The sequence below is a fragment of the Perognathus longimembris genome, chromosome 6 (assembly GCF_023159225.1).
Source record: "Perognathus longimembris pacificus isolate PPM17 chromosome 6, ASM2315922v1, whole genome shotgun sequence".
Lineage (NCBI taxonomy): Eukaryota > Metazoa > Chordata > Mammalia > Rodentia > Heteromyidae > Perognathus > Perognathus longimembris.
In genome coordinates, this window is record NC_063166.1 from 67970503 (window position 1) to 67979329 (window position 8827).

Consider the following 8827-nt stretch of genomic DNA (forward strand, 5'->3'; position numbering starts at 1 on the left):
CCCTAGGAACAAATAGCAGGAGGAATTCTCCACACACACACACCCTTGGTCAGCTGATAGCTCTCTGCTGTGGCTCAGAAATTGGCCTCCCACACACACCCACAGGCCTGGCTTCCCACCAAAGCCAGGGCAGGGCAGAGCTCCCAGAGGAAACCAGTTCATTCCCAAGGGATAGGAGAGAGAGGAAGGACAAAGGAAGGAAAGAGGGGAGCTGCCCAGCCTACAGAGAGCTCAAACTCTTAAACCAAGAGTCTGAAGACCTGATTATACAAGCAGGAGTTCCTCTACAGGAGCCCCAGAAAAAGACACAGAGATTCCTCTACAGCTGGCCTCCTACACCTAGTGACAGCAGTACTCATGGGAGTTGACATGATTCATTGCTTAACACAATATATGCTTTTCTGTGGAGTGTCTCATTTAATCCTAGGAAGTGGATCCTGTTACTACCCCACTAGGCAGATGAGGAAACTCAGCCTTATGAACAATATGCCCAGGCAGTCTGTCACCACTCACTGTACAACTCCCTTCCTCCCATCCCAGGTAAGACTGGGGGTGGGGGCCGGGGGATGGGAAGCATAGTACTCATATAGTACTGAGATACCCCGGTGGGAGCAAACTGTGGCAGGAGAGATAGATGAAGAGACTAGAAAATTAAATGAAATGAGATACCCTGGTGGGAGCAAACTGTGGCAGGAGAGATAGATGAAGAGACTAGAAAATTAAATGAAATATAAAAAGAGCCAGACCCAAGTTGGAACTGGGAAGCAACAAAGCAGTTAAGCTTCCCTCTGTTTAAAAGTCTACAAAACCTTGGGGATCAAAATGGGACTATCTATGGGCTGGGGATATGGCCTAGTGGCAAGAGAGCTTGCCTCATGAGGCCCTGGGTTCGATTCCCAAACACCACATATACAGAAAACGGCCAGAAGTGGAGCTGTGGCTCAAGTGGCAGAGTGCTAGCCTTGAGCAAAAGGAAGCCAGGGACAGTGCTCAGGCCCTGAGTCCAAGGCCCAGGACTGGCCAAAAAAATAAAAAATAAAAATGGGACTATCTAAAAGTGCCCTTGCTGGGCAGCAGTGGCTCACACTTAGAATCTAGCTACTCAGGAGTTTGAGATCTGAGAATCATAGTTCCAAGGCAGCCTAGGAAGGAAAGTCTGTGAGACTCTTATTTCCACTAAACTACAAAAAAGATGACACATTCAGCTACAGTTGGGCTGTAGCTCAAGTGGTAGATTGCTAGCATTGAGCATAACAACTCTGGGATGGCACCCAGGCCCCGAGTTCAAGCCCCAGGATAGGAAAAACTAAACGAACAAATAAATGTGGTCTCTCATTTGAAATGGTTAAAAAAAAAAAAAAAGCTGGGTAGAGACAACAGAGTGAGAAAATTATCTGAGGAAAGGAAGGCCTAAAGCTCATCTATTGTCCTTATGTTTTGGGTCGGCCCAGAGGCATGCCATATTTTAGAATAACACCCATCTTGGCTACCCAGAATCATTATCTAAAGGTTAGTAGCTACTTCCCTTATGCCATCTTTTCTTTTCATATTTGTTTTTTTTTTTTGTTTTTTTTTTTGGCCAGTCCTGGGCCTTGGACTCAGGGCCTGAGCACTGTCCCTGGCTTCTTTTTTGCTCAAGGCTAGCACTCTTCCACTTGAGCCACAGCGCCACTTCTGGCCGTTTTCTGTATATGTGGTGCTGGGGACTCGAACCCAGGGTCTCATGCATACGAGGCAAGCTCTCTCGCCACTAGGCCATATCCCCAGCCCCCTTTTCTTTTCATATTTATATATTTTTTCCTGGGTTTTTTTTTTTTTAGCCTGGGCATTGTCTCTGAGCTTTTCTTGCTCAAATCTAGCACTCTAACACTTGAGCCACAGCTCCCTTTCAGCTTTTTTTTTTTTTTTTTTTGCCAGTCCTGGTGCTTGGACTCAGGGCCTGAGCACTGTCTCTGACTTCTTTTTGCTCAAGGCTAGCACTCTACCATTTGAGCCAGAGTGCTACTTCTGGCTTTTTCTATATGTATGGTGCTGGGAAATCGAACCCAGGGCCTCATGTATACAAGGCAAGCACTCTATCACTAGGCCATATTCTCAGCCCCCTCAGCCTCTTGAGTAGCAAGGATTACAGACATAAGCCACTAGTACCCACCCAGGTGGTCAAGCTGCACTCCTGAATTCTCTGCCTCAGCCTCCAAAGTGTCAGAATGCTGGGATTACAGGCATGCACCTGCCCTAATACATTTTTAAACCTGATTGTGTAAAAAGGTCTGTTCAAACTGCAACTGAAAGTTGAATGGTTCTCCCATACTATCCTATTCATTCCTTTGCAGCACCCATTACCACAAGCACTTCATGCTTCCTTCATTAAACTCCATTAGTACCTGTCATGCTAGAATATGGAGCCTTTTCCAAAGCAGGAACTCTATCTCCTAGCATCTGGTACTATGAAGAATTTGTTAAATGAATAAAGAAGGAAGTGACTCTTGAGAGAGAGAGGGACAGGCACTAGGCTCCTTCCAAGTGAGGACAAAGGCTGGAGTGAGGTCCCTTCTGTTAAAGCAGGCACTAAATTGTCCACCACTAAAGCCTCAGCATAAGTATCAGGCATAATTGTACACCCTTACAATCTCAGCACACAAGAGGTGGAGACTGGAGAACCAACTGGAGCTTCAAGGCCAGGCTGAGCATGTATAGGTGTGGGCAAGCTGAAGTGAATGAGCAAGGCAGAAAAGCAGAAAGGTCATAGAAGAGAGAGAATGTGGGCTCCAGAAAGCAGGGAAAAATGCCACATTTTATTCCACGCTGGAGGGTTTCAGTGGAAACTAATATGGTCTGATTTATGGAGTTATATTTAATTTATTGTTGTTGTTGTTCTTTGAGATAAGATCTTGCTATGTTGTTCAAGCTGGCCTCCAATTCCTGAGCACAATCCTTCAACTTCGGCATCCTGAGTAACTGGAATACAGCCACCAAGCCTAGTCTTTTTTATAGTCTGTTCTTTACTACTATTTGTTGGTTTGTTTTAGTGTATGTGTGTGTGTGTGTGTATGAGTGGGTATGCACATATGCGCGTGTCAGTCCTGGGACTTGACCTCGGGGCCTGGGCACTGTCCCTTAGCTTTTGTGCTAGCATTCTATCACTTTAGTCACAACTCCACTTCTGGCTTTTTGGTGATTAACTGGAGAAAAAGAGTCCTATACACTTTCCTACCCAGGCTGGATTTGAACTGCAGTCCTCAGATCTCAGCCTCTTGAGGAGGTTGGATTACAAGTGTGAGCCACCAGCACCCAGTTCCATGAAACTCATCTCCAATAAACTATAAAAAGAGCCATAAGTGGGGCTGTAGCTCACGTGGTAGAGCACTAGCCTTGAGCACACCGAAGCGCAGGATCAGCAGTACCCAGGCCCTAAGTTCAAGCCCCAGGTCTGGCCAAAGGAAAAAAAAAGAAGACTCTGTTGTTGGGCAACATAACAGGCTAGAAGAGGCAGTGGCTTCAGGAAGCCACCCAAATGATGACCTGGATGCAGAGCACAGGGGAGAGGAAGTTGCTTCTAAGGCTGAGGAAGCAGCAAAGAAAACAAAACAAAGAAAGAACAGTAAGTGGGCCACTGCAGCATTTTGTTCATAGGAATCTGATTGTGAATCCGGAGCCTATGCTAGGCAAGGTACTACACACCTGTAATACTAGCTCTCAGGATGGTAAAGCAGGAGAATCACGAGTTGGAAGTCAGCCTAAGCTACATAACCAAACTTAAATATACACAAACAATGAAGACCCTCAGTGGAAGAGGTAAGAATACATCTGCAAAGACAAGCACTGCAGAAGAAAGAAAAGGATGGTGGTGATGAAAGAGATGGTGATGGAGGCGGAGCAATTGGAAAGAAGAGAGGCCCAAAAAGTTCAAACAGAACCACTTCCCCTTTACCCCCAGAGAGAAGCTGCCACCTGGATAAGGTGCAGACGCCATGTAGGTCCCTCTCCCGTGGGAACTATGGCCCCACTAATAAACCTTCTTATGAACCTTCAAAAAAAAAAAAGTTCAAACAGACATTCCCTATGACCTGTATGGGCTCTCCCATACAGGTGAAATGTGAGTGAAGTGTGAGTATTCCCCCAACACAAGACCGGGGGACAGCAGCTAAGAGAAGCACAGAGAAGCAAAGCAAGCTTGAGATCCAGCTAGTGAAGAGAGCAAAATGAGTTTCAAGAAGCTGCAGAAGTGCAGCGACAAGTCAGACAATGTATAAAAGACTGGATCAGGCCTGAATGACAATGAAAGAAATGGAGAAAAATTGCAAGCTGCTTATTGTAAGTAAATAAAACAAGATAAAATGCGGTGCTGGCCTTTCCTGGTAGGTGCTCTCTCAGTAACCTTGCTGCCCACTGCATTCCCAATGCTGATGTGATAGAATATTACAATATGATAACATTTGTAAGAGCTGGGTGCCAGCGACTCATGCCTGTATTCGAGGTACTCAGGAGGCTGAGATCTGAGGATCTCAATTGGAAGCCATCCAGGCAGGAAAGTCAGTGAGACATTTTTGGTTCTTTCAGTCTTGGGGCTTGAACTCAGGGCCTGGGCACTATCCCTGAGCTCTTTTGCTCAAGGAAATGGCACTGTGACTCAAGTGGTAGAACACTAGTGTTGAGCAAAAGAAGCTTAAGGACAGTGCCCTGGCCCCGAATTCAATCCCCAGTACCAGCACAAAAGAAAGAAAGGAAGAAAAGAAGGAAGGAAATGAGGGAGGGAAGGAGTAGGGAGAGGAGAGAGAGAGATAGAGATAGAGAGAGAGAGAGAGAGAGAGAAAGAAAGAAACAAAGAAAGAAAGAAAGAAAGAAAGAAAGAAAGAAAGAAAGAAAGAAAAGAAAGAAAGAAGAAAGGAAGGAAGGAAGGAAGGAAGGAAGGAAGGAAGGAAGGAAGGAAGAAAGAGTAGGAAAGGAGGGAGGGAAGGAGGAGGGAGGGAGGGAAGAGAGAGAAAGAAAAAGAAAGAAACAAAGAAACAAAGAAAGAAAGAAATGAAGGAGCTGGGCTGTGATTGTGAACAGGAGACTTCAATTCCTCTTTGCTGGGCTCACACACAGCACACCGGCTGAGTTGCAAGGACTAGCATCCCAAACTGGAAAGATAAAGGTATGCTCAGAAATCACTCTCACTTTTGTGTTATTCCATTGGTCAAGGAGGTTACAAAGTTCTTTCTAGATTGAAGAGAAAATTCACTTCCCTCTCCTTTTTCCCCATCTTGGGGCTTGAACTCGAGAGAGAGAGAGAAAGAGAGAGAGAGAGGCACCATCTAAAGAAAACACAATAGCATAGAAGTTGTGACGCTGCTCAGAGGGCAGAATGGTGATTTAGACTAGGGTGAAGATGGAAGCAGCTAGAATGGAAAGGTCACCCATCATTAAGAGGTACAATTTTGAGGCCTAGGTGGTAGAGTCCAAGTGGTAGAACATTTGCCTAGCATGAGCTAGAACCTGAGTTTAAATCTAGTATCTTAATTAATTGAGTACTGAGGAGATAAGATGCTAAGATTTGCTGGCATCTTAGGTGAAGATTAGGAAGAATCAATAATAGATACTTCAAGTTTGTCAGTATTGCAGAAAATCTAGCAGAGAATGAATGTAGATAAAGAAAAGTGGACCAAGGGCTGGGGATATGGCCTAGTGGCAAGAGTACTTGCCTCGTATACATGAAGCCCTGGGTTCGATTCCCCAGCACCACATATATAGAAAATGGCCAGAAGTGGCGCTGTGACTCAAGTGGCAGAGTGCTAGCCTTGAGCAAAAAGAAGCCAGGGACAGTGCTCAGGCCCTGAGTCCAAGGCCCAGGACTGGCAAAAAAAAAAAAAAAAAAAAAGAAAAGAAAGAAAGAAAGAAAGAAAAGTGGACCAAGAGTTGGGCTCTGGACAGCTATAAAGTGGGAAAGAAGAGCCTAAGAGACCAAACTTAGAAGCAAGACACTTGCCTCTGGGTGGAGCAGCTGGGGATTAAGGGAGAGATTTTCCTCTTAAACCAGATGCAAATCCTGGCCCTCTATTTCTGGTCCTAGAGCAAGAAAATAAGCCTTGTAGAGTTACAGTGATGGTTCAAGCTGGGCTTTGACAATGCTCCATCAGGAGGAAAGAGCATTTCAGAGAGTAGAAGCACTGAGAATAGAAGGCAAATGACTTTTTTTTGGGGGGGGGGGGAGGAAATGGGGGAGTGGTAGTAGGAACCAGGAACCAGATCTTTTTCTCTCTGCCTTTCTCTTTTTCGCTCCTTTTTCTCTCACTCTTTCATCTCTCACTCTTTCTCTCTTTTCCCTCTTTTTTTTCCTTCCCTTCTGTCTCCTCATGCCTGTCTTGTGCAGGCTAGCAGTTTGCTCTCCCCACCCCCACCATAAACTTTTCTGTTTTTATTTTTGGGTGGCTTTTTTTTTTTTTTTGCCAGTCCTGGGGCTTGAACTCAGGGCCTGAGCACTGTTCCTGGATTCTTTCTGCTCAAGGCTAGCACTCTACCTCTCGAGCCACAGCGCCACTTCTGGCTTTTTCTATATATGTGGTCCTGAGGAATCGAACCCAGGGCTTCATGTATACGAGGCAGGCACTCTACCACTAGGCCATATTCCCAGCCCCCAATAAACTTTTCTGCCTGAACCATGTGGCAGGTTTCCTTTCTGGGCATTATGGTCTCTTAGGGACCCAGGGTATGTCCTTGGCCAGGCCCACAGTGGAATGCTCCACCTGGGGTAAGGGGTATTATACCCTGGGGACCAAGCGTGGTGTCCTTGGCCAGGTCCAAGTTGGAATAACCTGTCTGCCAACAAGCATGTGGTCAAGCTTGTCTTTCTTGACCTTGGGAATAAGGCAGGTTGTAAAGAGAGCGGGGACTTGTGTTGAGCAGGATTATATAGGGAAAGGCAGGAGGTATGGCCAGGTGGATTGGATGTGACCTCAGCAAAGGGGGTGGTAACTGCCTCCAGGTGTGCCAGTTACCTAGGTAACACAGGTACTGGCACAGACTTAAACAGGGGCATCTGCATGGAGCCCTCCTGGGGGTAGACCTTACAATGGCCCTGTGTTCCACCTTTTTCCCCCACTGGTCACTCACAAGAGGCTCTGTCAAGGGCTAGACAGGCCTTACACATTACACAGCAAGGATTCACATTGAAAAACTGCCAGCAGAGGGCAGCAGAGCGCCAAGGCTGCAGGGTCTGGGTCCTACTAGGCCACCTAGGCTATGGCAGAAGGGATTAGAAGTCAGAAAAGCGGTGGTGGAAAACAAGGCTTTTTTATTTATCTTTTCTTTCTCTCTCTTTTTCTGTCCATCATGGGGCTTGAACTTTGGGCCTGGGAGATGTCCCTGAGCTCTTTTGCTCAAGGCTAATGCTCTACCACTTTGATCCACAGCTCTACTTCCGGTTTTTGGTGGCTATTAGAGTAACAGTCTCACAGACTTTCCTGCCCATGCTGGCTTTGAACCACAATCTTCAGATCTCAGCCTCCTGAGCAGCTAGGACTACATGTGTGAGCTACACAGGATTTCCTGTGAGGTTCACGCTGCCCTCACACTTGCCATACTCCTGACTCACCCTCCTCAAAGCTGGGATTATAGGCATGCACCTGGACTGGGCTTGTCCACATTCCAATGCGTGTGTGAGCTAGTAGTGATCAAAGCCAGGACTTTACCCATGCCAGGCAAGTGCTCTAGAGACTGTCACTTGCCAAATACTTATTTTCTTCTCCATGTGAGAATTGCATTTCTGTCACAGATGATAATAATTATACCCCTCTTCATCCCACCTCTATTCCTACCCTGGAGCAAGGGATCGACTTGGGCTCAATCCCTGGTTTTTCCAGTGTCTTGGTATGAAACTTCAAGCAAGTCACTTGCCTTTTGAGTCACACTTTCCTTATCTGTACAGCAAGGCTCAGAAACTACATAGCAGGCATTAGGTATTACAGTATCTGCTCAGGGTAATAAGGCAGGAGGAGGCAAGCCCAAGGCCAGCCGATACAGTGAGATCCTGTCTCAAATTTTAAAAAAAATAGAAGAGGGACTGGAGGCATGGCTCGGGTGGTAGAGTGCCAGCCAATGAGCAAAAGTATCAGATACCAAGTTCTAGTCTTCAGACAAAAAGAAAGAAAAATAGAAGAAATGAGTTATCAGTAGTTGGGTATTCCAAGAAGAATAAACACAATAAAGGCGGGGAATGTGGCTTAGTGGTACAGTACTTGCCCTGGTGCCACATAAACAAAAAATAAAATAAACACTTTTCTTTTTTAGTCTTGAGGCTTGAAATAGGGCCTGTACACTGTCCCTGAACTTTTCTGTGCTCAAGGCTAGTGCTCTACCACTTGAGCCACAGCACTACTTCTAGCCTTTTCTGTTTATGTGGTACTGAGGAATTGAACCCAGGGCTTCATGCATGCTAGGCAAGCACTCTACCACTAAGCCACATTCCCAGCCCAAAATAAAATTTTAAAAAGAAAAAACAGCAGGTGCCAGTGGCTCACGCTTTTAGTCCTAGTTACTCAGAAGTCTGAGATCTGAGAATCGTGGTTCAAAGCCAGCCTGGACAAAAAAACTGAAAGTAGGGCTGTGGCTCAAGTGGTACAGAACTAACCTTGAGCTTAAGAGCTCACAGACAGTGCCCAGGCCCAAAATTCAAGCCCCACAACCAACCCAAATTAAATAAGTAAAATAAAATAAGGGCTGGGATATGGCCTAGTGGCAAGAGTGCTCGCCTCGTATACGCAAAGCCCTGAGTTCGATTCCTTAAGTGGCAGAGTGCTAGCCTTGAGCAAAAAAGAAGCCAGGGACAGTGCTCAGGCCCTGAGTTCAA